We start from the raw sequence: 21,316 nt of genomic DNA, 5'->3' as shown, positions 1-21,316 counted from the left end.
CTCTGAGAGGGTGTGAAGCTCTAGTTTTCACTGTGCTGAGCTGATTACCTCATGTCGTCACCAGGGGGCAGCACCTTCCCATGCCTTTGGACTTAGGAGCCTCGGGGCAGTGGGAAGCTCACACCAAACCCCATCCCTTAGCTGGTCACCTCTTACCTTCCAAGCCTGATCCAAGTTTGGGCAAAACGGATGTAAATGTGTTTTTAATTTTTTTTTTCTTATTTGAGAGGGGGGCAATTGGAGGGAGGAAATACAGCTTATATGTTGGCATACACATTTGAAATATTTGGTACTTTATAAGCAGGTGTTTTATGTGTATTCTGTATTCTTTTCTCTACTGAGAAAATAACTATTTCCTTTGCTAGGGATGCAGTACTCAGCAATGCCTGTTGCAACCGTAAGTTACACCATATTTTCTCAAAGAAACATGGTAGTAATCAGAGGCCATTGTTCAAAGTACTGACTTTAGTCAGCTGACCTGCAATCAAACCTCAGTTTAGGCACTTACTAGCTGTGTGACCCTGGGCAAAATACTTAACCTCTCTGAGCATCACATACTCATCTGTGATATGAGGACTGCAATACATTCCTGCTTTCTTTTTTTGACAAATATTTATTGAGAATTTCTTTACTTGTGGAATGTGGTATTATGTCCTGTGTATAATGGTCTTTATATGTATCTCCCAGTTCAGTTTCATATAAATTGGCCTCTTGTTTCTGTAACTAGGATTGCATTTCTGTCAAAAGTCTTGGCTTATACAGGGACGCTCAAAGGCCATCCAATCTGCAAATACAAGACAGAGCTGCCTCAGGAAATGCCCGATGATTTAATTAAAATGTGAAGAGTAGCCCACAGAGAGGGCAGGTGTGGTGTAACCCCACCCTGAAGGGATGAGGCGGGCATCCTCCTTCTCGGTGACTTAGCCTGGATCTGGGATGAGTAGAGGCTTGGAGTAGGTTCAGAGACGGTTCTCAGGACAAAAAGTTGACCCCTGTTTTAGGGAGGCTGCCTTGTGGCCACTGGGCATGCTGATGGTTTGCCATCTAACACTTTATGCCTGTCACTTGTCCCCATTTTGAGTCCAGGCAACTGTGACCCCTGGAATTATGGAGAGTCTCTTGGGACTGTCGTTATTATTTTTATTCTTACTGAGGTAAAATTCACATAACATAAAATTAAGCATGTTAAAGTAGACATTTCATTTAGTACATTTATAATATTGCACAATCACCCACTATCTAGTTCTAAAAATAATTTTTTTTTGAGTTTCTATTTTGATATGATTTTAACCTAGGAAAAAAATTACAAGAATTGTACAAGGAACTCTGCATAACCTTCCGCCAGATATATTCACTATTGATGTTTTGCCTCATTTCCTCCCTGGCGTTTGCTTTCTCTCTTTCTCTGTTTGCGTGTGCATGTGTGTGTGTGCGTGTGCATATGTGTGTGCATATGTGCATGTGTGTGTGTGTATATATACATATTTTTCCCCCAAAAAACACTTCAGAGCATGCTGGAGACATTGTGTCCCTTTAGCACTAAATACTTAGTAGGTACGTATTTGCTAATATGGCCCTATAGTACAATTATAAAAACCTGAAAATGTAACATTCATACAATTCTATTATCTAATCCACAGTCATGACTCAAAATTCATCAAATTTTCTTTACACTTTTTCTTTCCTAGACGAGGATGCAGTCCTCCATCCTGTGCGGTTTTAGCTGTCTTTCTTTTTGCTCTCCTTTGATCTGGAATAGTGCTTTGCCTTTCTGTGTGTTCTTTGACCTTGACATTTCTGGGAGAATACAGACCATGATTTTGTGCATCATCTCTCTCAATTTGGATTTGGCTAATGCTTTTCATGATTAGATTCAAGTTCTTATATATATCATCTCCCTCCCAAGGGAAAATGGGTCCTGATTTCCACATGCTAAACTTAGGAGCATTGATTATCCTATTACCCCTACAAAAACCAGTGATGGCGCGGAGACGGCATTTTTCAGCCTTACATTGTAAAGCTGTCCCAATTCTGTGGGCTATAGTGATATGAGGGTCAGTTTCCTGAAGACCATGGAAAATCTGCCGCTATTCCTTTAGTTTTGGGCATCATAGAATGGGAGGTTTATGGCTTCAAGACTGGAAGATGGTGATGCAGAAGCACATTGTGCAGCCCTTTGGGTTAAAATCATTCTTTCATATTGTGTGGCAAAATGGAATTTGCTTTATGTTCATTCACTTGTCAGATGCTGAGTGAGAAAATGACAATTTACAATGTAAATTCTTAAGATAATTAAGTCAGTCTTCTATGGCATGGTGAAAAATTCCCCAGGCTGCCTACTGGGCTCCTGCACACTTTGCCTAGAAGGATGAATTCTTTTCTTTACCTCGCTGTGTAACTTCCCTCTGCCAAGCAAAAGCACCTTGCTACCTTGAGAATAAATTGACAATCTCAATTTTGATATGTTGCTGATTTCTTTTGTGTACATGATTATTAATTTACAGCTTATCTTAGCAGCAGATCCAAGGAAGTGATTCTTTCTTTCTACTGTTTCCATGTAGCCGGCCTTCCCCAAGTCTTTGTTCCTCTTTCCCCATTCACATGTATTTGATAATTCAGCTTTTCCTAAAATATTTTGCCTTTTGTTTTTAAAGTTGAAAGAGCTATATGCAAGGCTGGGCTCGGTGGCTCACGCCTGTAATCCCAGCACTTTGGGAGGCCGAGGCAGGCGGATCACAAGGTCAGGAGGTCGAGACCAGCCTGGGCAACATAGTGAAATCCTGTCTCTACGAAAAATACAAAAAATTAGCCGGTCGTGGTGGCGGGCCCCTGTAATCACAGATACTTGGGAGGCTGAGGTGGGAGAATCACTTGAACCCTGGAGGCGGAGGTTGCAGTGAGCCAAGATCGCGCCAGTGCACTCCAGCCTGGGTGACAGTGTGAGACTCCGTCTCAAAAAAAAAAAAGAGCTATATGCAAACATTCAGATTAAATTTGGATTACTTTTAAGCCACATGAACAAAATTCCCCTCGCCAGTCTGTTCCCTCTAAGAAAAAAATTATCTGTTGCCTTTTTTTCGTAAGCTATCTATTTGGAAATAATTTGGGGTTGACTGAACTGTCGCAGCCATAGTACAGAGTGTTCCCTTTACCTAGCTTCCGGCAATGCTAATATCATACACATTATGTCTTACACAAAGTATATTTATCAAAACCAAATATTAACAGTGTGTGATCCTGTTAACCAAACAGCAGAGTGTTTTAGGATTTCACCAGGTTTTCCCCTGATGTCCTTTTCTTTCCTCAGATCCCAGGTAGCATTTAGTTATAGTCTCATTCAACCTGCGACAGCTTCTCAGTCTTTCCTTATTTTTAATGGCCTTGATATTTCCTAGCAAGTCTGGTCATGTGTTTTGTAGACTGTTCTTCAGTTTGGGTTTGTCTCATATTTCTTATGATTAGACTGGGGTTATAGGTTTTTGGAGAGAACCTTACAGAGGCAAGGTGCCTTGCCACCTCGTATGAGGAGGTACGTCTCTCCTGACTTACAATTTTTATTCTCTACTATTGTGTGGTTTTAAATATCTTTCTATGGTGCTAATACTGTTTTTTTTCTAATTAAAAAAAATTTTTTGAGACAGGGTCTGGCTTTGTTGCCCAGGCTGGAGTGCAGTGGTGTGATCTCAGCTTACTGCAACCTCTGCCTCCTGGGCTCAGGCGATCCTCCCACCTCAGCCTCCTGAGTAGCTGGGACTACAGGCACCACCATGCCTGGCTAATTTTTTCTTTTCTTTTTTTTTTTTTGAAGAGGTGGGGAATTGTAGCTCCCATGACTTCCGTGTGTTGTGGGAACAACCCAGTGGGAGATAATTGAATCATGGGGGCAGTTTCTCCCATGCTATTCTCGTGGTAGTGAATAAGTCTTACAAGATCTGATGGTTTTATAAGACGTTTCCCCTTTGCTTGGTTCTTATTCTCTCCTTGCCTGTTGTAGTGTAAGACATGCCTTTGACCTTCCGCCATGATTGTGAGGCCTCCCCAGCCACGTGGCACTGTGAGTCCATTAAACCTCTTTTTCTTTATGAATTACCCAGTCTCGGGTATGTCTTTATCAGCAGCATGAAAACGGACTAACATACGGCTAATCCCTCCCAGAAACACACTCACAGACACACCAAGATATTGCTTCACCAGCTATCTGGGTGTTCTTTGGCCAAGGCAAGTTGACATGTACAATTAACCATCACAGGAAGTTCCCCAGTGCCTAACTCCCTCCTGAATCATGCATTGGCTGTCTTGAGTTTTGGGGAGGGGCATTTATTCGGTTTGATGGATCTGTGGATATTTTAGAAAGCTGATTTCAATCTATAAAGTAAACCTCCCCTTCAAATACAAAGAGTAACATAGATACAGATTTTATCTAATTTCCTTTCACTTATGACCTCTCTAGGTCCCAGTATATACCACATAGTAAGCAGTGAGTCAAGGAAAAGAAGGGCCAGAGTAATCCACAAACCTTAATCAATCCATGACCACCCAGCAGCTGGAGCAATCACTCTCTAGCTTTCTCTCATTAGGTACACACTAAATTAGAAATTTTTAAGTAGTGTCCTCTTGAACACAGAGTGACAGGAATGAAATGCGACACATAACAGAGGAAAACAAATGCAAATAGTTTTCAAAATAAAGTCAGTCTTTAGAAGGAAGGTCGCTTTTGTTTATTTCCTAAGATTTAATTCAAATTATTCTCAGAATACATTTTAATTTATTGTGCTGTAACTTGAATATTACTAATTACTATGCTTCCAATTGGGGAAAACAAAGAAATTTAATTAGCTCTGAAGTTTGAGAACTATTGAAAGAAGCACTATTCCCATGCCACTTCTTTGTACTTTCTTGTGCTCATGATGTTTTTAATTGCTAGTATATTTTGCTTTATGTGTAAATGTGGCAACCATTGACACAGAGTGGAGTATCATGAGTTTTACAAGCCACTCATAGCAGAAAGTTTTCTTGACAGGGCACAGAAAATGAAATCTCAGATTTGCTTTATCTGACAATCTTCTGCTAGAACATGCTATGTTTAGAGTTCTCATTCTGAGAGTGTCTAATTGGAAAGGTGGTCTTCTTTAATTCCTTGAAGCTCTTAATTTCAGTTCCACTGGAAACTCTTCTTCCCACCTTTTATCTAGTTTGTAACATACAATGTCCATTTCTGCTGGGTCACTTTTCCCACTGGAAGATACATCTACAGTCCTTCCTAAGCATTTTTAATGGCTACACCATATCCGTACTTAGGCATTGAGCTGTGTCTTCCATATTGGTCTATGCCAGTATTGTCTGACGTTGATTATATAGTCGTCTAAAAGCTATAACTGTGTTTTCCTTTTCCCTTCTTTACTTTGTCTTCTAACTTTTGTTTACTGCAACCAATATCAGCATAAAAGTAATAGAGAAATAAAAGAAAATGTGTTCCATGTTTCCGTGACAGTGCGTCCGTTAGTTATTTTTGTTTTCTGTTTGCTTCCAGTTTTTGGTCATTTTGTAAATGGTCAAATAATTGTAATAGGAGGGAAAAGATTATTCTATGTTTTACTTGAAGCATTATCTCACAAGCACTTTTTCATATTGTTATACCACAATTACTTTTATGGCTGTTCATTCCATTAGGTTGATGCATTGTATATATTTTGATATTTTTAAGTACTGGACATTCAATGTTCTAGTATTTTTGTAAGCAATATTATATTGTACATTTTTATTCTTACAGATTTCTGTTTCCTTTTCAGTTATCTCACTGCGATAGACCAAAATAATTGGAGACTTTCATGGTTGTTAGGCTGTATGTTGCTTTTTGTTTTGTTTTATTTGTGACTATTTTTAGCACATTGTCATTTATAAGAAAGTACTTTGTCAATGCATAGGGAGGAGGTGACAATAAGGAAGCAGTCCTTTTCCTTGAAAGTATTGTTAGGATTCTGAGGAAGCTTTTCTAGGAAATGACAGTGAAAGTATAACAGTCGATGAGTCTTTGGGGAGCTTGGGAAATTGTTGAGATGTTAAAGGTCATTCTGAAATTAATTTGCCTAGCCCATTGTAGGCTATACTGAAATTATTATCTCTAGTAAATGACAATATATTCTCAGCTATATCCAAAGACTGTCGTAGAACCAGCCACGATCTCCTGTATATCATTCCAAACATCACTTGAAAGTTCTTTCTTGTGTCTAATCTGAATCCTATGCTGCTGTGAAAATCATTTTCAGGTATTGCAGTTCAACTTGTAACTAAAAGTAACTATGTTCTTATACACTGAGAACAGAGACACTGTCCATTCTAAAGTGATCATGAGTCGTTTGTTGGTTTTGTTTTGTTTTCTTTCTTTGAGACAGAATCTCACTCTGTCGCCCAGGCTGGAGTGCAGTGGTACAATCTTGGCTCACTGCAACCGCCGCCTCCTGGGTTCAAGTGATTCTGGTGCCTCAGCCTCCCGAGTAGCTGGGATTACAGGCGTGCACCACCACGCCCAGCTAATTTTTTGTATGTTTAGTAGAGACAAGGTTTCACCATGTTTCCCAGGCTGGTCTCGAACTCCTGAGCTCAGGCAATCTGCCTACCTTGGCCTCCCAAAGTGCTAGGATTACAGGCATGAGCCACAGTGCCCAGCCTGTTGGGTTTTGAGTTGGGCATGGGGAAGAGTGAAAGCCAAGTGTCCCCAGAGGGTTAAGAAACCTGTTGGAAGGTGACCCTGGGTGTAACTCCATGGTGGGCCGCCCGTCTCAACTGCTGTTTGGTTTCAGCTGTCCTAAGGGGAGGACTGACTGCAGCCTGACAATACCTTCTGTGATGTGTTACTATTGTCATGCCGTTCCAACTGGACATTGAAAATTTGCAGACAAATGTAAAGAGATTTGGTAGTGACTAATTTGCATTGCACAAGGTGTTGGCAGTAGTGAACAGCTTGCTATGAAGCCCGTATTCAAAATTTGGAAGGAACAAACACTATGGATATGCTCATCTCACCAAACTACCCAACCTATTTTTCTTTCACTCCTTTTCTTTGTCTCCTTATTATTCTGCTGATCATTTTCTCTTTGCAGTGTTTCAAATGCTGTTTCTCTTTTCTTTTCCCACCTTCCTTTTTTCCCTTCCACTCCTTTTTTCTATATCACCTTTCTCTCTGCCCCCTCCACTTTATCTCAGGTCCCACTTTGCCACTGATTTTTTACCATTCTTAACTCCTTTCCTCTTTTATTGAGAAAATAGGCTTTAAATTTGGAGTGTGCTAAGAAAATGTCGCTTTATGCTGAAAAACTGCAGGATTCAGGGACTGCATTTGTGGTGTGGCTTATTGATAGAAGAGAGGCTATGAAAGCTAGTGCTTACAAGTGATTTAAAGGTGACGGCTCAGTGTCTCAGGTGGACATGATTATGTTGTGGGACAGCTGGGTTCCATTTTAGCTTGATATTGACCTCTCCTTGCCATGTAATTAACAGTGTGCCAGCCACAGAACATAAAGTGAGTGCCGTTCAATGAATAACATCATGTACTGGTGCCTGGAGTTTGTTGTACCCATGGGACCTAATGGGCACGGGGCATGCCTGGATATCTAGCCAGAAGTGACACTTAAGCTCAATTGCTGGATGCTGGATTACAAGAGCTCTGACATGCATCCTCAGATAGCCCGCTCGATACAGATGGCTGATGAGTTCTGAAGCTTCACGCTGATGTGTCCAGGAGCCCAGGGGCAAACTGACCCTTTCCTCTTTAGGCACAATGCCTGCGTCGGCTGTTTAGAAATCATCAGAAAACATTTTAATCTTAGGGGGCTCGATTTTTGGTGATTAAACTAGACCCCTAAATAGAGTTCTCTAAACCCCAAACACAATGAACAGAGATTCATAGTGAAGTAGGTTTGCCTCCCTGAATGAGTGTTGCAGTGAATCTCGTCCTTTTCTTGGTTTTGGTGTTGTGTAGTGATTAACAAAAACGTGAGATGACCGCTGGGCACCTTTATAGGAAAAAGGAAGTGGGAGGGTATTAAGCATAGAATGGATGCTCTCATTTGCTTGAGATGTGTAAAGTAAGTTGGGGTAGAATGGGGAAGGGCACAAGACTAAAGATTTAAGCCCCCCAGTCATGGTTTCATTTAATACGTTAAGGAATTTGATGAGGTAATTGGGCAGATTCAAGGCAAAGGAGAGAGCAGGGCTGAGTATCAGTGATCTTCAGATAATCACTAAGGTATTATTCAGGACACAAGCCAGATGACGTTAGCTTCACCAGAAGATGGGCTGATGTGGCCATGGATTCAGTTAGTAATTCTTGGAATTGCTGGGGCTTGGGGAAGCCACCACCATGTGGTTTATCTTTGTCTAACCTCACTAAAGCCGGCCGAGCAGGCACTGTCTGTCTGGGGCTTTCAGGTTTGGGGTGGTGGTTCTCAGTAGAGGCTGAAGAGGAAAGAGAGGCCTTTTAAAAAGAAAATATTTCTTTTCTCTTCTCTATATAAGTTTTGAGCTTAACAGGCTTTGATCAAGAAGAATTTCACCTTGGGTTTATGTTTTGAGTTACATCTCCTCAAGACGCTGCCATGGGGCTGGAGAGAAGGTCAGAGAGAGGGAAAACTTGGACTGTGCTGAAACCCCTTCAGGCTCACTTATTTAGTTATTCACTCAGAAACAGCAGCATGGACTAGGAGCTATCTGTGCTTTTGCAATGTAGCTTCACTACTTAATTTGAAATAAATTCCCTTATAATAGGTCCAATGTATAATCCGAGGCAGATTTGAAATAACATTCAAAGAGTTTTTGGCCATCCACTCCATTGCTTCCTTCCATCAGTGGGGATCTCTGTGACGTGGCTTGTACTCCCTCAATGGTCCTTTTTCTTGGAACCTCACATGGTAACTTTGGGCCAGAAGATGGTGTAGCATGAATAAGAAGAGGTGGCCTGCAGTCCTAGGTGCTGGTCCATACTGGCCAGGACAGAGAATACGGGATATCACATAGTCTGTAAATACAATTTCAAAGAGTGCATCTCTAGAGTTAAATGAGTTTGCCTTAAATTCTGTGCAGTTGCAGATGATGTAATCTGTTTATAAACATTTTATTAGGCAGATTAAATTAAGATACAGGAAATGCTATTTCACATTTCGTTGAAGAGGAAAGTCAAGTCTTGTGAACATTGTTTACTATAACAGAAGGTTCTTACATATCCATCTCAACTCAATTTTCTTATTGTTTCAGGATCCGAGTTCCCTGCTGACTTCTACTCCTTGCACAGTAGAAAGTCAATCTGCTAGGAGCTTGCTGAGATGAGTAAGAGCCGTCTGCTAGTGAAGGGAAATTTGGACTCAATGAAAATAGTCAATGGAAACCTCTGTTTGCTGTATCAAGCATGCAGTACTTATACCCGTACATGGAACAAATTTTTTTTTAGCTTCAATGTTGTAAGGAAGATGGCAATTTTCCTTCTCAGCGTAACATATAAATGTACTACTTGGAAATCGAGTAGTTGGCTTGAGTTCTATTTCTGGTATTGTCGGCAATGTACTCGCCTAAGACAAGCCCTTTGACCACTAGCTATAGACTCTAATATCCTAATCAAGGTTATTAGTACCTTCTGATAGTAGCTTAGCTCCTCCATTTACAGCAAATCTTACTTTTTCTGCATTCAGCTGGTGAAGTCTATGAAAGAATAGCAGGAATAATAAGCTAGTTTTGGTGTTTTGGCCTTTCGGATAGGAATGCAGGGAGGAAATGAAATGAGGGATGTCTTGAAATGTCTCACTTAGACTTTCTTATGTTCAGAGAAATACAGAGAGAACATTTCCTAGATATTGAGAGTAAATTTCTTTTCTTGAACTATCTTAAGTGCCTCAGAAGAGGACTTCAGTTTGAGATGACTTTTTTTTTTTTTTTTTTTTAATGTAAGCACAGACAATTCTCTCTCCACCCTCAACCCTTTACACAATTTCTGAGAACAGCGAATTTCAACGAAGGGGAGGAACAGAAATGAAGTTGACAAGAGAAGCCATCTAAAATTAAAACTCTCCATATGGAATTGCTTTTTCTTTTCCTCCAGAGAGTGTACTCACTCTAAGTCAGCTCTGTCTTTGAACATTTTCTTACAGGATAGTCATTGGAGGCTCTGATAACTCCTAGCTTCTATTATTGTCCAGCTTGTATCTTTTAAATGCCAAAACTATGTTCTTCCAAATGACAAATTTTTATTTTTAAAATATTTTTACTAACTTTACTTATATGTTGAACAGATAATAGTACAAAATACAAAAACAAAAGACCCAACATGGTGAATTTTGTTGATTTTTAGTCTTTGGATTGGATCTGATGGTGTTTAGAAGTTGATGGGGTATAAGTAGCTCTCTAAGCTAGATTCTTTATTGCTTCCCATCAGTCTAAAATGTATTAGAAGAGAAAGGCGGCCAGGCGCGGTGGCTCACGCCTGTAATCCCAGCACTTTGGGAGGCTGAGGTGGGCAGATCACGAGGTCAGGAGATCGAGAACATCCTGGCTAACATGGTGAAACCCCATCTCCACTAAAAATACAAAAAATTAGCCAGGCATGGTGGTGGGCGCCTGTAGACCCAGCTACTCGGGATGCTGAGGCAGGAGAATGGCATGAATCTGGGAGGCTGAGCTTGCAGTGAGCCGAGATTGTGCCACTGCACTCCAGCCTGGGTGACAGAGCGAGACTCTGTCAAAAAAAAAAAAAAAAAAAAAAAATAGAAAGGCCTGGTTACAAGAATAAACTAATGGATTATTTTTAACTAATAGCAAGTTTACCTAGAAATCAGATATTTAAATACTGCTGCTGTATCTATATTTTTATGTCCATATTTTATTGCCCACGATGCCACTGATTGGTAGATACACATTTTATGTACAACTGAGAAAAAGAAACCTAGCCAGTTAAACTATTTCCCAGCACCTCCCGTTATTTAAATCATCTCTTAGGAAGGAACTGAGTGTATCTAATGTATTTTTAAAATATATTTATTGAAAGAACTCTTCTGGACTTAATGATATATAGGTATTTATCATTTAACAGTCTTATAAACGTATAAAAAATACAAGAAAAATACATCAGGTAAGTTTTACTCCTGAAACTTATATACAAGAAAGTTTAAGTCTTCTGAATCACTTTCAACTCAAGACTTCCGTGTCTATGTTTTGCCATGCAATTTGCCCTTTGTGCTATAAAGAATATTGGTGAAATAGTTTTAAAAGAATTTTTTTGTTTATTTTGCATTAACATCTTCTACAAAGTTTCTGGGAAAAATAAATTTATAAAATGAAAGTTCAGCCAGGCATGGTGCTCACACCTGTAATCCCAGCACTTTGGCAGGCCAAGGTGGGTAGATCACTTGAGGATTACAGTAGCTCACTGTAATCCCAGCACTTGAGGCCAAGGTGGGTAGATCTCAAACCATGAGTTTGAGACTAGTCTGTCCAACATGTTGAAACCCCATCTCTACTAAAAATATAAAAATTAGCCCAGCAAGGTGGCACATGCCTGTAATCCCAGCTACTTGGGAGGCTGAGGCACAAGAATCGCTTGAACCCAGGAGGCAGAGACTGCAGTGAGCTGAGACAGCGCTGCTGTACTCCTGCCTGGGTGACAGAGTGAGACTCTGACAAAAAAAAAAAAAAAAAAAAGCAAGCAAGGAAGGAGAAAGAGAGAGAGAAAGAAAAAGAAAGAAAGAAGGAAAGAAAAGAGTAAGTTAGTTCACTAATGCTGAGTTCTGAAGCTGTTTACCACTGCAATTTTGTCATGTTAACACAATTCTGACTGTTGCTGGGCTGGAAATGTAGAGGAACAGATCCCAGCACTTCCAACCACCATTTGGTGCCTAGGGTTAGTAACTGCTCTGGTATATCTCAGGGTTTTCGTTACAGTTGCTGAGACCCATTCTGCTAATTCAATTCAATGCTGAATTTTTAAATATTCACACATGAAAATTGCTTTGCGACTGCTGTCCATCTGACTGCAATTGAAAGATGCCATTCATTGTGAAATTCTACCCAAATTTAGAATTGGTAATAGACGAAAAGAAATGTGCATCTGCGCCGGGCGCGGTGGCTCACGCCTGTAATCCCAGCACTTTGGGAGGCCGAGGTGAGTGGATCACCTGAGGTCAGGAGTTTGAGACCAGCCTGGCCAACATGGTGAAACCCTGTCTTTACTAAAAATACAAAAAAATTTAGCTGGGCATAGTGGCGTGCGCTTATAATCGCAGCTACTCGGGAGGCTGAGGCAGGAGAATCGCTTGAACCCAGGAGGTGGAGGTTGCAGTGAGCCGAGATCCTACCATTGCACTCCAGCCTGGGTGACAAGAGTGAGACTGTCTCAAAAAAAAAAGAAATGTGCATTTTAGAGTTAATGAAAGATAATGATTAAATATAATTTCTAGAATTTTTAGTGTTTCAGATGAGAATTGTGGATGTTCACTGTGCTCATAAACCAAAATGCTAAGTCAAAAGCAAAAGCTCTTCCTGTTGGTTCCTAAGTGCGATGATTGGGTTTTCACATTCATGTGTGACATGTGCCTCCCCCAAATCTTGTGATGATGTCGGCATGTGACCCATCTGACATGGGAAAAAAAGTGAAAATGTAAAAAGACAAAGCAAAAGCTTGAAATTTTGAAATGTCTTAATTTCTTAACGTGATTATCCCCTTCGTTAGAATGCTCGCAAATATTAACAATACATTTTTTTCAGGACATCTAAAGTGACTCAATTTGAACATTTTAAGTGGCAGGTTAAAAAAATTTTTTCCCAGGGAGGAGCCAAGATGGCCGAATAGGAATAGCTCCAGTCTACAGCTCCCAGCGTGAGCGACGCAGAAGACGGGTGATTTCTGCATTTCCATCTGAGGTACCGGGTTCATCTCACTAGGGAGTGCCAGACAGTGGGCACAGGTCAGTGGGTGCAGCGCACCATGCATGAGCTGAAGCAGGGCGAGGCATTGCCTCACTCGGGAAGTGCAAGGGGTCAGGGAGTTCCCTTTCCTAGTCAAAGAAAGGGGTGACAGATGGCACCTGGAAAATCGGGTCACTCCCACCCGAATACTGCGCTTTTCCGACGGGCTTAAAAAACGGCGCACCAGGAGATTATATCCCGCACATGGCTCGGAGGGTCCTACGCCCACGGAGTCTCGCTGATTGCTAGCACAGCAGTCTGAGATCAAACTGCAAGGTGGCAGCGAGGCTGGGGGAGGGGCGCCCGAAATTACCCAGGCTTGCTTAGGTAAACACAGCAGCTGGGAAGCTCGAACTGGGTGGAGCCCACCACAGCTCAAGGAGGCCTGCCTGCCTCTGTAGGCTTCACCTCTAGGGGCAGGGCAGAGACAAACAAAAAGACAGCAGTAACCTCTGCAGACTTAAATGTCCCTGTCTGACAGCTTTCAAGAGAGCAGTGGTTCTCCCAGCACACAGCTGGAGATCTGAGAACGGGCAGACTGCCTCCTCAAGTGGGTCCCTGACCCCTGACCCCTGAGCAGCCTAACTGGGAGGCACCCCCCAGTAGGGGCAGACTGACACTTCACACGGCAGGGTACTCCTCTGAGACAAAACTTCCAGAGGAACGATCAGACAGCAGCATTCACGGTTCACGAAAAACCGCTATTCTGCAAACACCGCTGCTGATACCCAGGCAAACAGGGTCTGGAATGGACCTCTAGCAAACTCCAACAGACCTGCAGCTGAGGGTCCTGTCTGTTAGAAGGAAAACTAACAAACAGAAAGGACATCCACACCAAAAACCCATCTGTACATCACCATCATCAAAGACCAAAAGTAGATAAAACCACAAAGATGGGGAAAAAACAGAGCAGAAAAACTGGAAACTCTAAAAAGCAGAGCACCTCTGTCTCCTCCAAAGGAACGCAGTTCCTCACCAGCAATGGAAGAAAGCTGGATGGAGAATGACTTTGACAAGTTCAGAGAAGAAGGCTTCAGACGATCAAACTACGAGCTACAGGAGGAAATTCAAACCAAAGGCAAAGAGGTTAAAAACTTTGAAAAAAATTTAGACGAATGTATAACTAGAATAACCAATACAGAGAAGTACTTAAAGGAGCTGGTGGAGCTGAAAGCCAAGGCTCGAGAACTACGTGAAGAATGCAGAAGCCTCAGGAGCCAATGCGATCAACTGGAAGAAAGGGTATCAGCTATGGAAGATGAAATAAATGAAGCGAGAAGGGAAGTTTAGAGAAAAAAGAATAAAAAGAAATGAACAAAGCCTCCAAGAAATATGGGACTTTGTGAAAAGACCAAATCTACGTCTGATTGGTGTACCTGAAAGTGACAGGGAGAATGGAACCAAGTTGGAAAACACTCTACAGGATATTATCCAGGAGAACTTCCCCAATCTAGCAAGGCAGGCCAACATTCAGATTCAGGAAATACAGAGAACGCCACAAGGATACTCCTCGAGAAGAGCAACTCCAAGACACATAATTGTCAGATTCACCAAAGTTGAAATGAAGGAAAAAATGTTAAGGGCAGCCAGAGAGAAAGGTCGGGTTACCCACAAAGGGAAGCCCATCAGACTAACAGCGGATCTCTCAGCAGAAACTCTACAAGCCAGAAGAGAGTGGGGGCCAATATTCAACATTCTTAAAGAAAAGAATTTTCAACCCAGAATTTCATATCCAGCCAAACTAAGCTTCATAAGTGAAGGAGAAATAAAATCCTTTACAGACAAGCAAATGCTGAGAGATTTTGTCACCACCAGGCCTGCCTTACAAGAGCTCCTGAAGGAAGCACTAAACATGGAAAGGAACAACCAGTACCAGCCGCTGCAAAATCATGCCAAAATGTAAAGACCATTGAGACTAGGAAGAAACTGCATCAACTAACGAGCAAAATCACCAGCTAACATCATAATGACAGGATCAAATTCACACATAACACTATTAACTTTAAGTGTAAATGGACTAAATGCTCCAATTAAAAGACACAGACTGGCAAATTGGATAAAGAGTCAAGACCCATCAGTGTGCTGTATTCAGGAAACCCATCTCACATGCAGAGACACACATAGGCTCAAAATAAAGGGATGGAGGAAGATCTACCAAGCAAATGGAAAACAAAAAAAGGCAGGGGTTGGAATCCTAGTCTCTGATAAAACAGACTTTAAAGCAACAACGATCAAAAGAAACAAAGAAGGCCATTACATAATGGTAAAGGGATCAATTCAACAAGAAGAGCTAACTATCCTAAACATATATGCACCCCATACAGGAGCATCCAGAGTCATACAGCAAGTCCTGAGTGACCTACAAAGAGACTTAGACTCCCACACATTAATAATGGGAGACTTTAACACCTCACTGTCAACATTAGACAGATCAACGAGACAGAAAGTTAACAAGGATATCCAGGAATTGAACTCAGCTCTGCACCAAGCGGACCTAATAGACATCTACAGAACTCTCCACCCCAAATCAACAGAATATACATTTTTTTCAGCACCACACCACACCTATTCCAAAATTGACCACATAGTTGGAAGTAAAGCACTCCTCAGCAAATATAAAAGAGCAGAAATTATAAGACACTATCTCTCAGACCGCAGTGTAATCAAACTAGAACTCAGGATTAAGAAACTCACTCAAAACCACTCAACTACATGTAAACTGAACAACCTGCTCCTGAATGACTACTGGGTACATAACGAAATGAAGGCAAAAATAAAGATGTTCTTTGAAACCAACCAGAACAAAGACACAACATACCAGAATCTCTGGGACACATTCAAAGCAGTGTTTAGAGGGAAATTTATAGCACTAAATGCCCACAAGAGAAAGCAGGAAAGATCCAAAATTGACACCCTAACATCACAATTAAAAGAACTAGAAAAGCAAGAGCAAACACATTCAAAAGCTAGCAGAAGGCAAGAAATAACTAAAATCAGAGCAGAACTGAAGGAAATAGAGACACAAAAAACCCTTCAAAAATTAATGAATCCAGGAGCTGCTTTTTTGAAAGGATCAACAAAATTGATTGACCGCTAGCAAGACTAATAAAGAAAAAAAGAAGAATCAAATAGACACAATAAAAAAATGATAAAGGGGATATCACCACCGATCCCACAGAAATACAAACTACCATCAGAGATTACTGCAAACACCTCTATGCAAATAAACTAGAAAATCTAGAAGAAATGGATAAATTCCTCGACACATACACTCTCCCAAGACTAAACCAGGAAGAAGTTGAATCTCTGAATAGACCAATAACAGGAGCTGAAATTGTGGCAATAATCAATAGCTTACCAACCAAAAAGAGTCCAGGACCAGATGGATTCACAGCGGAATTCTACCAGAGGTACAAGGAGGAACTGGTACCATTCCTTCTGAAACTATTCCAATCAATAGAAAAAGAGGGAATCCTCCCTAACTCATTTTATGAGGCCGGCATCATCCTGATACCAAAGCCGGGCAGAGACAGAACCAAAAAAGAGAATTTTAAACCAATATCCTTGATGAACATTGATGCAAAAATCCTCAATAAAATACTGGCAAACCAAATCCAGCAGCATATCAAAAAGCTTATCCACCATGATCAAGTGGGCTTCATCCCTGGGATGCAAGGCTGGTTCAATATATGCAAATCAATAAATGTAATCCAGCATATAAACAGAACCAAAGACAAAAACCACATGATTATCTCAATAGATGCAGAAAAGGCCTTTGACAAAATTCAACAACCCTTCATGCTAAAAACTCTCAATAAATTAGGTATTGATGGGACATATCTCAAAATAATAAGAGCTATTTATGACAAACCCACAGCCAATATCATACTGAATGGGCAAAAACTGGAAGCATTCCCTTTGAAAACTGGCACAAGACAGGGATGCCCTCTCTCACCTCCTATTCAACATAGTGTTGGAAGTTCTGGCCAGGGCAATCAGGCAGGAGAAGGAAATAAAGGGTATTCAATTAGGAAAAGAGGAAGTCAAATTGTCCCTGTTTGCAGATGACATGACTGAATATCTAGAAAACCCCATTTTCTCAGCCCAAAATCTCCTTAAGCTGATAAGCAACTTCAACAGAGTCTCAGGATACAAAATCAATGTGCAAAAATCACAAACATTCGTGTACACCAATAACAGACAAACAGAGAGCCAAATCATGAGTGAACTCCCATTCACAATTGCTTCAAAGAGAATAAAATACCTAAGAATCCACCTTACAAGGGACATGAAGGACCTCTTCAAGGAGAACTACAAACCACTGCTCAATGAAATAAAAGGATACAAACAAATGGAAGAACATTCCATGCTCATGGGTAGGGAGAATCAATATCGTGAAAATGGCCATACTGCCCAAGGTAATTTACAGATTGAATGCCACCCCCATCAAGCTACCAATGACTTTCTTCACAGAATTGGAAAAAACTACTTTAAAGTTCATATGGAACCAAAAAAGAACCTGCATTGCCAAGTCAATCCTGAGCCAACAGAACAAAGCTGGAGGCATCACACTACCTGACTTCAAACTATACTACAAGGCTACAGTAACCAAAACAGCATGGTACTGGTACCAAAACAGAGATATAGATCAATGGAACAGAACAGAGCCCTCAGAAATAATGCCGCATATCTACAACTATCTGATCTTTGACAAACCTGAGAAAAACAAGAAATAGGGAAAGGATTCCCTATTTAATAAATGGTGCTGGGAAAACTGGCTAGCCATATGTAAAAAGCTGAAACTGGATCCCTTCCTTACACCTTATACAAAAATCAATTCAAAATGGATTAAAGACTTAAATGTTAGACCTAAAACCATAAAAACCCTAGAAGAAAACCTAGGCATTACTATTCAGGAAATAGGCATGGGCAAGGACTTCATGTTTAAAACACCAAAAGCAATGGCAACAAAAGCCAAAATTGACAAATGGGATCTAATTAAACTCAAGAGCTTCTGCACAGCAAAAGAAACTACCATCAGAGTGAACAGGCAACCCACAAAATGGGAGAAAATTTTCGCAACCTACTCATCTGACAAAGGGCTAATACCCAGAATCTACAATGAACTCAAACAGATTTACAAGAAATAAACAACCCCATCAAAAAGTGGGCGAAGGATATGAACAGACACTTCTCAAAAGAAGACATTTATGCAGCCAAAAGACAGATGAAAAAATGCTCACCATCACTGACCATCAGAGAAATGCAAATCAAAACCACAATGAGATATCATCTCACACCAGTTAGAATGGCAATCATTAAAAAGTCAGGAAACAACAGGTGCTGGAGAGTATGTGGAGAAATAGGAACACTTTTACACTGTTGGTGGGACTGTAACCTAGTTCAAGTATTGTGGAAGTCAGTGTGGCGATTCTTCAGGGATCTAGAACTAGAAATACCATTTGACCCAGCCATCCCATTACTGGGTATATACCCAAAGGACTATAAATCATGCTGCTATAAAGACACATGCACACGTATGTTTATTACGGCACTATTCACAATAGCAAAGACTTGGAACCAACCCAAATGTCCAACAATGATATACTGGATTAAGAAAACGTGGCACATATACACCATGGAATACTATGCAGCCATAAAAAATGATGAGTTCATGTCCTTTGTAGGGACATGGATGAAATTGGAAATCATCATTCTCAGTAAACTATTGCAAGAACAAAAAACCAAACACTGTGTATTCTCACTCATAGGTGGGAATTGAACAATGAGAACACATGGACACAGGAAGGGGAACATCATGCTCTGGGGACTGTTGTGGGGTTGGGGGAGGGGGGAGGGATAGCATTGGGAGATATACCTAATGCTAGATGACGAGTTAGTGGGTGCAGCGCACCAGCATGTCACATGTATACATATGTAACTAACCTGCACATTGTGCACATGTACCCTAAAACTTAAAGTATAATAATAAAAAACAAAAACAAAAAAAGAACACTGGCTTATACCCTATAATACCTGATATTTAATAGTAAAAAGAATTACAGGAGAGAAAAGTCTCTACACACACACAAACAAAAAAAAAATTTCCCCTAATAATTCAAACATTTGTTTTACTGTAAGAAATTCAGAAATCTGATTTAAGGATGACCTTCTAATTGAAAAAAGGAAAAGCAATGGAAAGATACCTGTATTTGTAACTGAAACTGGCTCAAATCATAGCTGTATTCTCCTTTCTTTGAAATGTGTAGAATTATAGCCAATGGGTTAAGAAAAATTATTTAAAACTTGAAAATAAGGCAACCAAGTAGAGCAGCATATCCTTTCAATGTCATATTGGAACATTTTTAAAATAAATACACCTGACCAAGGATTATTTATTCAGGAGAACTTCTTTAACTTTTGTGTTTTACTCTTAATTGGAGTCTAGACACTGGGAAGTTATATGTTAATGTTTAGATTTTTGGCAGTAGCTGTCTAGTGGAAAAAAGAACCCTATGTGTTACACATTTTAGGACATTAACCAGCTTTGCATGTAACCTAGCAATTTTATACTAAAATTTTCAAAGGCTAGAAACACCTTCTCCATCAGCTCTCTTTGGATCAGCCTTATTTTTTTGCCGGTCTCTTCATTATTGAGTTGAGTAAATCTTGACATATATTTATTCTATCTTTTTACAAGTCCTGTTTTCAACTTTAAAAAATTTTTTCACTTTGTCGAGATTTAAACCTCTCAAGTGAAATAATTACTACTTGTCATTATGTTATATATTTGTAGGCTGACAATTACTCCTGGTGGTAGTTCATAGTGACCTGCAGAGATGAAAATGCATGTTTACGACGTTTAAAAGTAGATTGCTGAGCCTGTGCATGACTTAGACTTCATCAAGTGACTCCAATGTGATTAGCAAATGATTCTCCTTGTGTGGATGGAAGAGTTTCAGGGGCCAGAGCTGGCCTTGTGCAAGGAATCTAGCCAGAACATTTCAGAAGAGCCTAGGGATGCAGTGGTGCCCCATGAGGCAGCTGTTCATCTTTGCCCCTCCAGCACCTGGTGTGTGGTTTTTTAAGCTCTCAACCATGTGTGTGGTAGTTTCCTGGAGTTACCATCCTTGTCCTTCAGGGGATTTGAGGATTTGAGCCTCTGTTTGCAGAGGCTCCAGAAACGCAAGGTTGGGTCTTCAGAATGATCTCTAGGAAGGAAATGAGTGTATCAGACATTACATTTACTTAGTTCCAGTTTACCCCCACCATGCACTTTTTCTTATCTCTCTCCCTCTTCCATTAATCCCATTTTTCTCCCTCCTTTCCTTCCCTCCTCCCCATTTTTTTGTGTTGACCTATTTACAAACTCCCCTCACTTGAGATTATGTGGAAGATTACATCACGCTTAACTGATACATATATATATATGTATATATATATTTATTTATTTGATTACCTGAAGGCTTTCTATAATGCCTTAGTGGAAGCCTTTATGGTAAATGCCAATCAATGAAACACAGGGAGTAGAAATTTCCTGTGTATTTGAATGTTGCATTGATCACCTTATCTAGTGTACCTAGCCATTTTCTTACGGTAGTAATTAAAGTGTTTCATACTTGAAGTGGTTTAGGGTCATGAATTTTGAATTGACAGAATACTCAAAGTACAGTGCTGTATTTTCTTACGTAGCTCATGTAGGTCAGCACTCAAAAGTCAGGTAAGATGTTGCTGAAAGTATAAATGAGTGGAAAACAAGAAAGGCTATTAAATTCTTTGCCAGAGAAATCTTCATAAATAGAACAAGTGACCTTCCGGGTGGGAGACTGAAAATGTCTGTTCCTGAATTCACTGAGTTAGAGAAGGTAGAATATCCCCACAATATTTTGGGGGACTTTTGCTTCTTTAATTCATTGTCTGATTATGTTGATAAAACCCTGGGGATGGAGATAGGTACAGTTCAACAGTCTCAGGAAGGAGGCCCCTTTAGTACAATGTTTAGGGGATTCAAGATAAGTGTGGGCTCAGAATGGTGTCGGGAATCAGAACCCTGGAGCCAGTGAGAAAGCCAAACTTCACATGAATGACATCTGAAGTCTAGTAAGAGCTCAAGGTCAGTTGATGTCTTGAGGGGAGCCAGGCATGGTGTAAGAACCAGGATTTCTTCAAGAGGGAGCTTTAGAAGCATGTAGTGGAGAATGCTGACGCCACTCCAGACTGAAAGCTCATAGTCGACAGCTGCCTCCTCACAAGAGCCCACCTGGTTCTGGGTTCTGTTCACAGCATTTTCTGGGCATCATGTCATTTAACCCTCACAGCAGGCCAGTGAGAGAGTAATACTATTACTTTGCAGTGTTGTAGGGGAAGAAGT

The 21,316-nt window shown here is 40.5% G+C and overlaps 1 protein-coding gene and 1 non-coding gene across 7 annotated transcripts in view; both read left to right on the top strand.

Annotated features, from left to right (window-relative positions):
- ELMO1 (engulfment and cell motility 1) overlaps positions 1-21,316 on the top strand; it is a 591,689-nt gene that overhangs the window by 263,190 nt on the left and 307,183 nt on the right. The gene's annotated exons all lie outside the window — the stretch shown is intronic.
- Positions 12,517-12,618, top strand: LOC112440605 (small nucleolar RNA U13). Its single transcript, XR_003028629.1, has one exon. It is a non-coding gene; the product is annotated as a small nucleolar RNA U13 (small nucleolar RNA).

This window comes from Pan paniscus, chromosome 6 (genome assembly GCF_029289425.2).
Source record: "Pan paniscus chromosome 6, NHGRI_mPanPan1-v2.0_pri, whole genome shotgun sequence".
Lineage (NCBI taxonomy): Eukaryota > Metazoa > Chordata > Mammalia > Primates > Hominidae > Pan > Pan paniscus.
Note: the sequence above shows the minus strand (reverse complement) of the source record. Positions and strands in the feature narration are given on the sequence as shown.